This window comes from Mustela nigripes, chromosome 6, assembly GCF_022355385.1.
Source record: "Mustela nigripes isolate SB6536 chromosome 6, MUSNIG.SB6536, whole genome shotgun sequence".
Classification (NCBI taxonomy): Eukaryota; Metazoa; Chordata; class Mammalia; order Carnivora; family Mustelidae; genus Mustela; species Mustela nigripes.
The window spans coordinates 44779967-44797026 of NC_081562.1; the positions used below are offsets into that span (position 1 = coordinate 44779967).

Here is a 17060-nt window from a genome sequence, read left to right on the forward strand (position 1 = left end):
GGATAGTTCACAACATTATTGTACTCGTTGCTGAAAATAAAACAAGACTGGTGAGCACTGAATTTGCTAAGGGCCTTGGTTCCCGATGATTTCCATTGTTAATGAAGCCCCTTTTGTTGCTAAATTTGTAAAGATGTTCTAATAACATTTTAGCAAAATGATTGCTCTGGGGACAGTTTAAGATCTCTTTGTATAAACCAAAGTCATTAGGAACAAATGAAAAAGCTCATTTGTTGGGAAAGCATGAGCTGAAAAACCCCATGGAACCCATAGTTATGAGCAGTACAAATGAGTTTTGTGAGATTCTTGCTATCAGGATAACAGGGAGACGGGCCCCTTCTCACGGACATGGAAATTGTTTATAAGAATGTGAATATCCCACGGTCATTTCTTTTAAACTTCCGCCTCAGAAATAAATCTTTTAATGGAATTTTATTATCTGAGAAGGAAATGTGCTTATATTTCTCCATGTGTAGTAGTATCCATATACAGGACGAGGAAGCTAGTCTCTCCCAGTGGTCTTCATAGGAGATGATTGGAGGAGTGCTTAGCCAAAAGGAAGTGTCTTGATCTTCTCGAGGGTCTAACGCTGCAGAAAATTATACCTAATTAGTGTAACTTGTACTGTAGCTTTTACTCTATTCTCATTTTATTTATTTATTTTTAAAAATTTTATTTATTTATTTGACAGAGAGAGATCACAAGTAGGCAGAGAGGCAGGCAGAGAGAGGAGGAAGCAGGCTCCCTGCTTAGCAGAGAGCCTGATTCGGGACTTGATCCCAGCACCCTGGGATCATGACCTGAGCCGAAGGCAGAGGCTTAACCCACTGAGCCACCCAGGTGCCCCTCTATTCTCATTTTAAACAGGACCATGACAAAGTTGATCGGTTTGGTAAAAGTTTTGAAAGCAGAGCAATATCATCTTGAAATAATTTATTTTGTATTTTGGTGATATGTTGAACCTTTTTTTACTTTACCAAAAGCAGATGCATGATAATGAGATACTTCGGGGTAGAGGTTAAAAACATTTAGTAGGTGGAAAAATAGAGCAATTTTTTTTAATTTAGAAAAATTTAGAATTTTTTTTTTTTTTACTGAGTTAAATAATGATGGTGGAATGGGACTAGTATCTTGAATCTCAGTAAAAAGATATTTTAGTTTTTAAATGGAAATCTGTGAAGTAGGTTGATAAATTCATAAAAATAATTAGACAAATTTCTGCAAATTTTGCTATAAAAGTTTTCCTTGTTAAAAGTGTTTTTTAAGGTAAAATACCAGGACACATCTAAAATAACAATCAGGGACTGGTTTAAGATAGAAATAGCAACAGAGAATGAGATGTCATAGATTAATATTTAATGATATGATAAAATACATTATTTAATATATGAAATATATTATTAAGGATGAATATAACAGATACATAATACCACTATATTAAGTGAAAAAAATAATGTTTATGTTAGAACGAAAGACTAAAAGAAAAAAAACAAGAAAATATTAACATTTGCCTCTGAGTTGAGGGATTACAGTTAACTAGTTTTTCTTTTTGTAATGCATATATTTTGAATTTAATCACTAAATAAATTTGACAGTTACTTTGGAAATAAGATAAGTGAAGTATAATTACATTTATAAAGACAAAATTCTATTACTATTAGAGTAAAACATATTCCAATATAGAAAAATGCTATTGAATAATATGTAGAAACAATTCTGATGAGTCAGTTAAAATATCTCCCAAAGGAAATTATACAGGCCAAAGGAAAAAAAATCGTACTATTTTAAAATATAAATTTTCATGCTTAATCATGATAGGGGTCTATTTTTAAGCAGGTTCTCAGTAGACCTAATTTGGCCAATAACTGCCTCTAGGACCAGGCAAGTCAAGGTCATTGCTTTGGGCTTCATTTTTCATCCTAATTGGACAGGGCTAACATACATGAGTTCTAAAGTCCCTTCCTGTTCTGTTAGTATAAGATTCTTTTCATTAGTGATTGTATTAACATTGAAATGCAGATGTAATTATTTTTCAAAGACAATGAAAAAAGTTTCTTAAATCACTAGCCTCTCAAAGAGCGCCTGTTTCTGTCAGTGGCACTACACATTAATTTAGTGTGTGGCCTACTACTTAATTAACTTTAATTAATTTGCAGTTCATTCATTCATTTGAAAGATCCCTTGCCTAGTCTAAAAGTTAAAAGACAGCTTTGGTTGCGGCTTCCTCATCAATACTCTAGGTCTTGTTTGACCTTATAAGTATTAGTACTGTTATTTCTTTCAGGGTAATCATTGACATTAAAATATCAGACTGAAAAATAACCTGCATTTACAAAGTTTGACCCTGGTCATAGTACCCCCCAAGGCCACCTTTCATTCTATCTCCATTCCTTTGTCCCTTAGCTGCTCCCAAGAAGCTGTGTGGAATAAAAACTTAAAGCTGTTTCGAAAGAACATGTGACTTTTTGCATCTGAGGATCAATTTCCTCATCTGGAAAATGGGGAAAACCATTCTTTTGAGGTTTTTTCCAATGATTAAGTGAAATCATGTTTATCAAGGGTGTAGCGCAGTGCCCAGTACATATCTGGAGCTCAGTATGGACGTTATCTAAATGCCTCGCATAGCCAAGTGCTGGGTACACAGACAATTGTCTCAACTTGTTGTAATGACATTCCTCCTCATTATTTTTATTATTACTATTACTAGTAGTATGAAGGAGCAAACAAATCTTTCCCAAAAGTGTATAGGACTCAAAAGAAAGCAGAAATAAAGTTTTCAGACAATCTCACCACAAGTGAATGAGAAATTATAAAAATCATGACTGACAATACATTAAGGCATTATGATAAAACATAGTTTTATAATCCTACCTAACTTCACCGGTATGCTTGTCAATCAAACACCCACCAAACTCATAAAAAATCTGGCACCCGGAAGCAGTATTGTTTTATAGTATCTCTACAAGGCCCCTAGCAAGAATCCCCCGTGCACGGTGCATCGGTGACTGGTGGAAAGAACACGAGGTCGCAGGGCTGTGGGCCAGACACCTGTGGGGCAGCAGCTGAGGCTGCTCTGTTTCCAGAAGCTTCTCTCACTTGTGACCATACAGTGCCTGCTCATTCCCACTGAAACTTGAACATAACAAAAAGAATACTAAAACCCCGGAATGAAGGAAAAGGCAGTTCAAAACTAGACTTTGTGGCCCTTTGGACCTCAAAAAATAGAGGTGGATAAACCAGGTGGATAACAGACCAGCTATATTTAAAATTGTTGTGTTCTGAGATGTTCAATACCTCTTTAGGTTTGAATTTTGCATATTTGCCAAGAGGCATATGCTGCTCTTTCCATATGAAAGAAAAAAGGATTGCTGAAGGGGGGCTCATCTTAATTGCTACTATCTGGAGATTATCAAAAGACTATATTTTAAGATAACAGCACTCCTTTAAGTGGCTTTTATAATTAAAATAATTGTACTTTAAAAGAGACTTTCACTTTCTTTAACCTGAAATAATATACAGGACATTACATTTTAAACTTTTAAGTCCCATATATAAAATAGCTATTATTTCTACTGGGTAGGAAAGAAGAGAGATGGTGAGTGTAAATATTTAGGCTATAAGACCACTCTATAAAATATAATTGCTAAAGCACAAAAATGTAAGAACTCAGGTGGCCCAGACAACATTACCAAAAGAGGATAAAAAGAAGGAGACATCAAAGAAAAGGTAGAAAAAAGAACACAAGTGAGAAATGTACAGAGAGGCCCAAACTTTCAGCATGATGATGACAAAGACAGGCAATGACAAAGAGCTACAAAAAGGTAAAAGAAAAAAAAAAAGGCAAACAATTAGAGAATAGAGAATTCATGACTTGACTTGTTTAAACTGTTTCTTTGTCCTGGACTGTAACCACTCCACTGAAAAGCCTAGAACATTGTTACTTAACATTTCACAACTCAGAACCCTTATGACATCCAGAATCAATTATACCCGTGAGAGCTCAAAAAAAATCAAACTGCTTTATAACAAAAGTAGAAAAATTAAGATATCTCTGATGACTCACTCTGAAACAGTGGGCAGCAGCCTGCTAGTATAAATAGTTCCAAGAGCATAGCATCATTTAAAACTTAAGAGGTATACAGTTGTAGTAGATGTTGTGAAATGCATGATAAATTGCCCTATTTATAGATGCTTGTGTTAGAGATAAGATTAATTGTTTCCTGATTACCAGGTGCCCATTATCCTTGGCTTCTCAAGGGACCTGCTCTGTCTTGATCTGTGATATTTACATTTCTTTCATTGGGCTCTGGCCATAGCACTGTAAAGCTAAGGGCCTGCTGGGATAAGAAGTCTAAATCTACATACATACATACATATGACGGTGACGTCCGAATCACAATGATTAGGAATCAGTACGTGAAGACACAAGATTAGATTTACCATCTGCCAATCCAAAATATGCCTAATTATGACTGACTATGATGACACAAGATAATGACACATTGGTAACATCAGCAATCCAATCCATAAGCTCTCTTCTCATTCAAATCATGACCCAGGCCTGAGTGTTTGTAAAAACCCTACCTGATGACATTGGGCGCCACCTTGACAAATAACTCTTACTGCCCAGGCATAATTTATAGCAACACTCATTGTCTTCTGTATTCTTCATAGAAAGGTTGAAAATTACATAGATTTATTGAATCCATCAAAATACTACTTCTATAAATGGGAGGGCCTGTGCAAATGCGGTTTACTTTCATTTCTAATGCACTGTCAAGGTCACTGAGGTTAACAAGGCTGTTTCTCCAGCCTGGGAAGAATCAACTACAGCAATTCAGTTAATTTTTTAGGATAACCACTAAGCTGTGATGCAGAGCAGTAAGTAATGTATTTTTCTCACTAGCAAGGTCCTCAACTAAAAATAGATTTTACTTTAGCCAAAGTAAATTCTACTGTGTGTGTGTGTGTACACACACCCTAACCAACATGGAATTGTCAGGTTTTCAGAGATTTAACTGGCAGATTCACTACACAAAAAAATAGTGCTTTCTAAAAATAGAAAAATATTCTTATTTATATCAAATCCTATATGTTCTACGGTTTCACTTTGACCCTCCTATGAAAAAGCAGTGACATCCATGGGAAACTTCATATATGTGTATGTGTGTGTTTTAAGGAATAAGGATAGGTATAATTAAATCTGATAATTAAAAATAGTTAACGATAATTTATTCCTGTTATATAAGGTAAGAGAAAATTATTTCAGGGTAAAACCCTGACAATCTGGGTTCTGGAGGAAAGGGCAATCACAAGTGCAAATGACAAAGTTATAAAATAAGGCAAAAGGCATATTTTGCATTGGAAGATGATAAATCTAAGAAAAACACCAGTTTTATGATTTTTCTGAAATAACAAATATATATATGCACATATACATGTAACTGGCAGGCACTGGCTATAGCACTGACGTATATGAAGAGAACAAAGTAGAGAGTATATTGGATGCCTGCATTCTATACTGCAGAATACAACAAGCAATGTTTATTTTATATATATATGAGAAAATAGAATAGAAGTCACGAGAACTTTTTTCTATTTGATTTTTTTTTTTAACAATAAAAAGAATCCCAAATCATGAAAAAGAAAAAAGAAGAGGCTCTTTCAAAATATTTAGAAGGGATCCTAAAACATGAGCACAGGTTCTTTGCTGTGAATTTTAGGAGCTATCTCTACATAATTATTCTATTTTCATAGCAATGAGCACTCCCATATATTTCTTTACACATTTACAAAAATAATTCCATGAGCACTGATGAGGGCAGTTTTGTTGAAATTTTGTGATAAATAAGAACTGGCTTCTCAGTAGCTCATTCTTGATGAAAATCTTAAGAGCAGGAAGAAGTGAGTGAAAATTAAAAGTTGAACTTGCTATCTGTAGTGACCCTTGATATTCTATCAAAGAAAGAAAAAGCAAAACATTGATTATAAACCAAATTTTGAATAAGAGATACTAGACTGCCCTAACAAACTACCACAAACTTGATGGCTTAAAACAACAGAAATTTATTCCTCCCCAGTTCCCGTGGCCAGAAGTCTAAAGTCAAGGTGTCAGCAGGATTGCTTGCTTCCAGAGGCTCCACAGAATCTGCTCTATGCCTCTCTTCTAGTTCCTGTGCCTCCAGCAATCCTTGGCATGCCTTGGTTTACAAACCCATTTCTTCAGTTTCTACCTCTGTCGTCACATGAGCTTCCCTTTGTGGCTCTCTGTGTCTTCTCTTCTGTCTGTTGTGAGTACCTTCATCACGGGATTTAGGGTTTGCCCTCAATCTACATGAGTTCATTGCAAACCTATTTCCAAATAAGGCCGTATTAACAGATTGCAATTAGGATTTAGACATATCTTTTAGAGGCCACTATTCAACCCACTACAGTGCATGCATCTGTTTTTATTTTTCCTGTGATTACAAATCATCAATGTTTTCATGTGTAGGTATTTTAAGATATATAGGTAGATAGATATGTATATGTATCTCACAAAATTTAAGATAAGTATATATATCACAAAACAATATTTGATACTTGTAGAGTATTCTCCATCAATGTTATCACAATATTAAGTAAACAATATCACACTATCATTAGAAAGACAAACCTAAATTATTTTCATTTTCATTTTGAGCTAGAATGAATTATGTGTATAGAATTAGTCCTAAGTCTTAATCTTGGAGGGAAAAAATAAACAAAAAGGCTATGTTGCTAATGTTTCTGAAGGATTCTTCTCAGTGCTTATATTATTTTTGGAAAATGTGGGGGAAATTTCTTCTTTATAGTGGTTGGTAAAAGTTACCATAAACCTGAATCTGAATCCATTACTGTAATCCACTATATGTGAGTAAGTAAGAATGTTTTGGAAGCTGCAAATATTTTTATTGGTGTTCCTGCTCTGGCTTAGTAAATAATAGTGATCACTACTGTGAGTTAATCAACATTGCTCCCTGTGTTGCCCATGGAAATCTATATTCACTTAGCACTTGTACTGTGACAAACAGTCAGCCGGTTAAAATAGAGCTATTCTATAACTAATCAATAAGCATATCTTTTGATAGATGACACAAAAGTTCAATAGTGTTATGCCTGAAGTTGGTATAATATCATGCAAACAATACTAACATGATAGGAAAATTACTATTGGCAGAAATGGGGGAAAAACCAATTACACTGAAAAGAAAAACAGTTAAATTAAATCAAGTCACCTTCAAAAGCATGCTTCTGTAAAAATTAAAATACCTTAAAAAAATACTATTGACTATTTGCTTCTATGCATGATGGTAATAGAATTTTTTTTTTTTAAGTAAAATGTCAGGAAAAAGCCCAAAGTGTCAGGAAAAAGAAAACAAGTGTAAGATTATTTCTGCATTTTAAATTAGAATATAAAATTATTAGTGTATTTAGATTAAAAGCTAAATATGACTATATGAAAATGAATAGAAATATGCATTTACTGACGTTATATTAGCTCTCGAGGCAAAGTCTCTGCTACACCAAGAAGTAAATTTAAAAAATACATCCAGATTAGTTAGTGCCTCAAGTAGGTCATTTAGTCAAATATTTATTCCATGACAGACTGAACTAAGCCAGCATGTATCGAATTCTCCTAATGGCAAGGAAAAGTGGACCTCTCAGTGTGATTCCAGAGGAATTTTGGAAAAGAGAACTACTACAACCCTCTTCTGCAGACAGGTGTAGCCATTACTTGAGTAACCTTAACAGATGACCTCTACTTCCACAAATGGCAAATCACACAGCATCACTGGTTATGAAGGAGATTTCTACTTTGACAAATGAATTCACAATAGGATAAATTCAGATAGCAAGCACATTTACTACACTTTATATATTATCTTTCTTCTACATAGATTTTCCAAAACATTTTTGTTTGATAGCATACTCTTTTAGAAGAGCGGTTCCCTCAAGCTTTGATGAAGGTGCCTAATCAATTAACTGGGATTTTTGCTCTTCTCAGCAAATAAAAACAAAACAAACATGATTAGCTGAAAAAAAAAATTGCAAGACTTCCAAAGGATGTCCTTGGATTAGTATAGATTCTGCCCAAATAGTTATGCCTTTGGAAAGTACCAAGACTTTAATCTTGAGAAATGATGTTCGGAAAGAAGGCTATTCTTGCACACTGTTTTTGTTTGTTTGTTTGTTTTTGGGGTGGGGGGACATCTCCTTTCTTGCTCTGACTGATGAATGTGTATTTTTCCTGTAGGCCTCAGGTCAGTTGTCACTCTGCAGGTGTGTCAATCTCACTGTCAGGTCAAACTGTCCTTTTCTTAGAAATCTCCCTTCTGGCTTCTTAATACAGTTAAAGTCTTAAAGTGTTTGTATGACCTCTGATTATTCTCTGTCTACCCGACCGGACTGTAAGCTCCAGGAAGGCAGAAACTGTGTCCTTTTGTTCATCACTGGATATCTGGTGTTTTTTAGTATGATGCCTGAAATGCGACAGAGGCTCAAGATGTATTCAGTACATGAATCAAGTAGTGTATGAGACTCAATTAATTTTGATTAGATTAAGGAGATATATTACGATGGAAGAAATGTGCAATACTATTTTATTTTAGAAATAAAGTTGAAAGCTAAACACCAAGTGGACTCATAACCAGATACCCCATTATCCAAGAGTGGACAGAGGAACATAGCCCTGGAACACTGCAAGGGTCACAATGAGGGAGGGGTGCAGCATATTAAATATGTCTTAGCTTTGAAGAATTACAGAGGGATAAATTGTTAAGATGTTAATGACAGTGATGATTTTGATGGCAATTGTGAATTATTCCAGAGGTTCCCATACCACTTTCTACTTTAAATATTTTCATGAGCAACTTTTAAATGCCTGGGCTAGGGTTACACAGGCAACCATTCAGAACCAGGTGACTGGCCAAAACTACTGAAATATACAATTACTAGGGCAGAAAGATAATGGAAGGGAGGTGACTACTGCTTAAGGTTTATTTTCCAAGTATATGATAAAAGTAAAAAATATGTGTGCTCCAATTTGCATTAGGGAAAACTAGCTGAAAGTACTTAAAAAAAAAAAAAAAATCAGCCTTACAAACATTCCAATAGGTAATTCACTATAATTTTCCCCCTCACCTTAGTGGGTCTGTTACGAAGAATGTTCAGGGTAGAGATTGCACAAAGTTCTCTATTAACAGGACCCCAACTGTGGACAGTGCAAAATAAGGCAAAAAATGACAGTACATGATGCTGTGTTATCTCACATGCAAGTAAAATTGTGAATGACTCAGAGTAGAGGTCAGCGAGTTTTAAGTTTCTCAACCTAGTCTACTGAGAACAGAACTACCTTTTACAGCATCCTTCCTAAACTCTTAGAAATTAAAAATGAAATAAGTTCTGATATTCTGATGAAAAAAAGAATAGTTTATAGCCCAGGTATTAGGAGTTAAAGAGCTACATGACTTATAAAAGCAGGTTTGGTTTAATGTAGAAAAATAATGCTTTAAGTTTTTAAAGATGTATGAGAAAATCATGAAAACTATTCTGAAACTAAGATATAAACTGCCTATTTTGTAAGGTAAGATAGATTGGATATAGTGGGATTTTTTTTTTTTTTTAAGGAGAAATAAGTTTTAAGAATTGTTCAGGTCTCTGGGGACATATTTATAAGAAGAAAGTCCAGACATGTTTTTAGACTATCCACTGTTTTTAGATATTTATAGCTACAGATAGATCTCTATCTTCAAATAGATAAAATTCTTTGTACTCAAGGGAAAAGGATTAATAATAAATTTAAAAATATGAACATTGGCAGAGGGAATGAAACAAGTTTCAGAAGACACTGTAAATGTTAAGCTTCAAGGGCCACAACTCATGTCTGGATGATACCCAACGATTCAACAGTGTGATTTCTCAATTCTTTGCTTTTGCTCTCCTTGTTACACTCTCTCTCTAAACCATCTAATCCATCACTCGTTCTTTCCATTTCCACTCACCGCCTAGTGTCAAGGCCTTCCTTACCCCCAGACATAGGCATTTCTATCTCTGGGAGTAAGGACAGACTTCTTAAAGAATATCTAAAGGGTACTTTGACAACAACCAAATTCCACAATCTAAGCTTTCCTATGGATAGCTCTTCATAAAAACCCGTCTCTCATTTTCCCTCACTTTCCAGGAGAAAGGTGTATTTCTCATTCACTCATCTCGTATCTTCTGAGAGTACACTGTACTGCAATATCAAATAAAAATTCTAAATATTGGTGTTGATGTCTAGAAAATGAGTTTTCAATTTTTTTAAATTCTTTGCTTCCATCAGAATTGAAGAAAGCCCTAATCAAGTTGTCAGGTGATAATTTAAAAATTGTGGTGATAGATTACTATGTAATTTTTGGCATAACACTTGGAAAGACAAAAGAACTATTACAAAATACCTTCCATTCCTGTCTACTTGTTTTTATGTATAAAGTTTCTCAGTTCTTTAACATAAAAATCAAATGGAATTGATGGTGAAGCTCTTCTCATTCTAGCTGTAAGTAATATTAGTCTGTGAATATATAAACTGGTTGGGGAAAAAAAGCTATTCTCAATTTTAAACGTTTATATTTAACAACTTTTATGTTTGGAAATTACTTACCAGAGTTTGTATTTATGTTAAGAGTTGTATTTGTGTAATTTATGTATTATGTTAATCGACTATATACAAATAACCGTTGTAATGAAAACTTAATTTTGAAAAAAATTAACATAAGATATTATGACAAGAAGAAATGACGTGTGTATGTGTCTGTATGTATATATTTCCTATTGCAGAAAAGTATGATAGGGTGATCCAAAAAGGATTCTCTAGCAAAAATATATTAGAATATAGTTTTGGGGAGGAGAAAAGAATAATATAAAATTGGAGAGTAAAGGAAGAACATAATTCATATTTTTAAATGGCCAATGGTGGGTATAAGTAGCTAGGGTGTTTCAATTCCATTGGATACATTTAGAGGTTTGAAAGAATTTTGTTTAAAAAAAATGTCTATTTATAATATGCTGAAAGGTAAAACCTTGCAATTATTTACATGTATGATGAAGAGTTTTGGATAGAGACTAGAAAATGTTATCTTTGGCCATTCGTATGTATAAATGTTTGAGCTCTACTGGATTATTCTAATGGACTGTCATTAATCCCTTCCTTTTTTACCATTTATATGCAAGCGATCATTAACTCCTCTCTCTCTTCCTTCAGTCATGCTCAAGTATGTCCTCTTCATTTTCACCACTAGCTCTCAGGGCTGGAAGTTTTCCCCTCGTCTCTCTGATCTAGTCCAGTTCCCATGACATTCTCTCAGAACACCCCAGACTTCTTGGTTGCACTTCTCTGAGTTTCATTTTTCGGTGTGTGTTTATCTGAACAATTTCTGTTTCCCTCCTGCACTCTCTCCCTGCTTCCACCATAAATCTTTAAGGTATGTCAGGACATAAACCACATATTCTCAATGCCAAGTAAGTAGCAGGGGTGGGCACTAGTTGAATGAAAGAACTTTGCCTTCCAAGTGTCCAGCACAGTGCTGACATGTCTTAGCTGCTCGATACACACTTACTGAACAGGTGAATAAATGAAAACACACCCTTTACACTATATAATAACCAAGCAACTGTAGCATAATATTGATATGATTTATGTTCATGGACAGGGAGTACGAAATTTTGGACTGTTACATCTAATGTAAGCCCTGGAGATTTGGGGGTAATGCCCTTGCTTTAGAAATGGTGGGGCAGGGGTTGGGGGGACGTGGAGTAAACACAGACTCATCTAAAGCCACAGCTGTCTAATGACAACCTGGATGTCTAATAACATCACAATCACAATTAGGAGCAAACCTAATTCCTCATCCCAACCCAGGGAGTTGTGGGCAGTCCTGTCCTTCCCCTTACTCCCTAAAGACTTCCTACTGCCTTCACTTGTCTGAGAAAGGCATATGCTGGAAGCTGAACATGAAAACGGCTGGTCTGGCTGGTATAACTTCAGCCTGTGAAAATTTATAGTAGGACAGCTCATAGTAAGAAGGATACAAAAAGCAGTGTACAGAACAAGGGGCATAGGACCATAATAACTTGGGAACATGGATAATAACTTAGGATCCATGTTTCTAGGGGAAGAATACATGAGGTTTCTGAACCAGATATACAGACTATAGCAAAAAGAGCCTTTTGTCTGTCCTCCTTTGTGTTTTTAGAGAAGGAAAGTGAACATTGATGGGCAGAGAGAGACACAAAGGAAGGGAGCTGAACTGGAGCTCTTTACCTATGAGATACAATGAGCTATGGCTGACGGAGGGACATGACCAGCAGGTGAAGAGGAGGGAGGAAAATGAAACATCGGCCTGGAGGCCAAGCCAGGCAGTATTTCTTAAAGCAGGAGGAAAAGGGCAAACATCCCATGCTCCTGTTTGACAATCTCTATGGTAATAGTTTGTGTATAGTCTATGTTACAGGTCACGTGCTTATAACCCCTAAACTTACAGAGATCTGATAATGAAGGCATTCTCTTCATGTTCCGTACTGCTCTATTCTCTAATTATTCCTACTCCCCCATTCCAAACTCACAGCACCCACCTGTGTGGTCAAAACAAGTAGAAGGCCAGCTCCAAAGATGATTCAAGTTTAAGATTTCCTATAAAAGCCAAATAATAAATAGGCATTTTTGTCTAATGCTTATGACTTGTTTGGTTAGTCTTATGACCGCCATTTTTCAGATGATGAAACCATGTGGTTTTCCTCAGGTCAGTGAGTGGCCCAGCTGCATTTTGATCACTGGTGTCTTTGATGACAGTAGCTTTTCCCTACACCAGTGGTTCCCAAAAAGTGGTCCCCAGACCAGCAGCATCAGCCTCACACAGGAACTTGTCTTGAATACAAATTCTTGGGCCCCATTCTACCTACTGAAACAGAACTCTGGGGGTGGGGTACAGCAACCTGTTTCACAGGCCCTCCCAGTGATTCTTACATGTGACCAGATGCGAGAACCACGGGCTTATCTCGTGAGCACAACCTGCATTCAACTACGGCTTATACTCAGTGCAGAGAGTATTTAAGTTCTGGTGGGTGTCTTTTTTTTCCTTTCTTCTTTTTTAAATCATTTCTGAACAAATATATATTACCAATATATGGTAATTTGATATTCCTCCACAGCATCACATGCGGTCAGGTTAGAAGAGCAGGCAGCCTGGGAAAGGAAGCCCAGATCCACTGCCTGCTGTCGCATAACCTTGCCAAGTTGTATACAACCTTTGAGAGTTTTGGATTTGTCGTCTATAAAAATGAAATAAAAACAATGAGATCATGCACAAAAAGCAGTTGGTCCAATGCCTGTAACGTACCAACCACTCAATAAATAAATATATTTTTCATTATGATCATCATTAAAGACAATAATACCAGTAACATTATAATGAATTGCATGAGTAGTGACGTTTATGTATTATGTATGTCACGAAGTTCCAGAGATGGTCCTCTACTTATAATTTTTAGTATGGAAGGACCTTAATTTTTCCATTTTCAAAATGATTTCCAATTCATTTCAATTCAATATACATTTTTGATCTCTCATAGTGTAGAAGGTATCGCACTGTTCAGGATATTTTTTAAGTAGAGTGATGATACCAGTTATCAATTAATCTACTAGGGAATGGATATCAGTATCTACTGAATACTTTTAAAAAACTAAATACTTTAAATCTTCGTTCCATATGGGCTGAAAGCTTTAAATTGTATCTTTTAACATTATTTGAAAAATAATACATTATCACAAAATTAAGAGGCTGTGTTACTACTGACACACATTTAATTTCGGAATAAATTGCTTATTAAAAAAAAACCCATTATACCATATTGTGATCTCTGTATATTAATTGTACAATCTCAATAGTGTTTTAATACGAAATCTTCAAATAATAATTTACCTACAGTAATAATATAATCCCTATGTTTTACTCAGTGAAGCTTATGCCTATTATTTCTTGTTTATTTGTGCTAATCTGTGAAAGAAACCAATTTCTGTCCCTTTTATTACATTTTTTTACTTACAAAAGGCTATCATCTTCTCTGTTATTTTTTTTTAGAATGAAATTTTCAGGTCTCATAACCTCCTCTTGCAGCTCGTGTTTTCAAGATCTTTTTTATCATTTGTATTGTTCTCTGCTGAATGCTTGGCAATTTGTCTCTTTTCTGAGATATGGTGTTCTGCTGAACTCAGTCCCCAAATCACAGCCTAACAAGACCTGAATGTAGCTCATCCCTTTTGATGCATGACATCACCATTACAATTCAACACACTGCAGCATTTGAATATATTAACATGTGGAATCATTCAATTTAGCATTCACTGGAATTCTTGAGTTTTTCTCTCTCTCTGCTGCTACTGTCTCTAGCTTTGCAAGGCACTTTTTGGTTCCCTTACCTTTCCCTAGACCAACTTTCATATCCATTCGATCCTCCTGAATCCCACCTCGCCCTGGGACCTATCTCCCCAGCATATCAAGATCCGGCTGTAAAATAGCACAGAGGCTCCTGGGTGGCTCAGTCATCAAGCGTCCTGGGATAGAGCCCCATCAGGCTCCCTGCTCAGCAGGAAGCCTGCTTTTCCCTCTCCCACTCCCCCTGCTTGTGTTCGTTCTCTCTCTCTCTCCTCTCTCTGTCAATTAAATAAATAAATAAATCCTTAAAAAAAAAAAAAAGCACAGCACCCCAGATTTGCAATCCCTGCGAACTTCCATGACTCACTGTCTTTTAAATTTATTAGCATACATACGCAGCATCTCCCAAACCATTTTGTAAGTACCCTATTGCATTACCTTGGGAGGCTTTTCTTAGAGATGATTTTTAAGGGTCCTTTGAGACAAAAAACAAGCAAACAAATGCAACTGACTGGTGTGTTGCTTCAGGCACATTTAAAAAGAAACCTTCCCCTCCCCTTTACTGACTTGATTTAAGAAAGTTAATCTCAGAAACAACTACAGGATCACACAATTGTTTCATTATTAAGCTGTCACTGAAAAAAAAAATACAGTTTAAATCTCTGGTCCTCACACACAGGTAGCTCAGAGAGTACCCTGTACCCTCACTGCGGGAGGTCCCTTGTGTATGCAGGGACACGTCCTACAGCTGGTTGGGCAAATCTTAGAAACACAGCATTACTTCCACTTAGCGTGTTTACTTAGCCAGTTACAGAAGAAAGCAAAGGAGGAGAACATACAAATGATGAAGGAAAGAATGAGAGAACCTTTAAGTATTGGACCCAAGTTTAGTTACTTTGCCATAAATAAGTGGCAGAGTTATCAAAACAGAAATCAACTGATACCTCATGCATAAACTTTCATGTATAAGGGAATTTTGGACGGGTTGTTCAAATTCACAGACCGAAATTTACTACACTCGTTCAACTAAACATCAATCTGTGTACCTTTCCTCTGCCTGGAAACCCCATCCACGCCCCCTGCACTCCCCACCCCTGACTTAAGTATTCATGCACCTGCCCCGGTCTCGCCTGCCCTCCTAGTCCCAGCAGGATCCTGCTCATCCTCTTGAGGATGAAGGTGATTCCCCCAAAGCAGAGTCCTCCCTTCTTACTTCACACTGTCATGTGCTGAGCTCTTGCTTCAAAGAATGACTCTTTGTTTATAGAGATGCATTCTCTAATTTTGAGCTCTCCCTCTTCTCTTTGCTTCCTGCCCACCAGCTGGTATTGAGAATTGCTTAGTAAAATTTGGTTAAATAAATGAATTATTTTAAAAAATAGCATTTTCCCAATAACTGTACTTTTATGGGCTAAAAAGCAACTGTCAGGTCTGAGAAAAGGCATGTGTCTGCAGCAAGAGGAATCAAACACACAAAAGACTAATCAAATAAAAAACAAAATGGCAGAGACCACGATCTTTAAATAATATATTTTACCTTTTTTTCTCATATGCATTTATGATCAGGTATCCTAATACAATTTGGGGTGTATGGGTTTTGGGTAAATTTTTATGTGTTCCTCCCTTAAATACATGTGGTAGAACTGAAGAAGGTGGTAGAAAAAAGGAAGACAAAGCTTTTATTATATCATTTTCAAGTTTGATGTAATAGGTTTCAGAAGACTTAGCGCAATGGATGATCATTGGTAAAAGTCAATAAATGAGAGCACTTTTAGTTCTAGAAAAGACCCGTGACAAATTCAACTGCTGTCTCTGAGTACATAATGGATCAACTGAGAGAGGATAGTGATAAAATATTTTCCTTCTTTAGCTTCTGGGTAAACCCAGAAACGGTTAATTTAAAGAGCAAACCAGACAATGGTTAAAAAGGTGACAAATTACTTAGCAATGCAGTGAAAGATCTCTCACAGATTTGTGAAGCAGGATAGCTGTGCTTTGCTCTGGAGTCAGTTAACTACTACATTTAAACCTAAGTCACTTTTGACCAGACAACAATCAATTTGTTCCTTAAGTAGGAACAAATTACACTCTGTGTGGTTCTCTGTATTTGCCTAGAACAAGTCCCTTTCTCTGTTTCCCATGAGTCATCCCAGCCACTCAGCTGGGGACAAGCCCACAGTGGCATGCAGGCAAGCAAACGAGCACCATCTGAATATAATGTCCCCCAGCTCCTCAACTTTCCCATCAGGCTTGCCTTAACACAAGGGCCAAAGACTGGGAGGAGTGATTGTAAGTTGCCCAAAGTGTAATAAGAAATGGAACATAAAGGTCTTTGGAAATATAAAAATACCTAAGAAGGTTTAAAAAACTGTAGTGAAAAGATCATGATCTTCAATTTTTTATGCCTAATATTCAATATTAAAACATCATTAACATTAACAAGTGACATTTAGTATAATATTTTTATCAAAGGTAATTCTATTAAACAATTTTAACATGACATTATGTATTAAAATCCTGTATTGTGAAATTCCAAGATAAGATACAAGTTTAAGGTCTCTGTCAAGGGTCATTAAAGAGTAGATTTTTTTCGATAACCTTTTTGGTTTTTGGTTTTTTTTTTTTTTTTTT

The 17060-nt window shown here is 35.9% G+C and overlaps 1 protein-coding gene across 1 annotated transcript in view; it reads right to left on the minus strand.

Annotated features, from left to right (window-relative positions):
- The window catches only part of TRHDE (thyrotropin releasing hormone degrading enzyme), a 405975-nt gene that overhangs the window by 17479 nt on the left and 371436 nt on the right, over window positions 1-17060 (minus strand). The window lies entirely within an intron of this gene.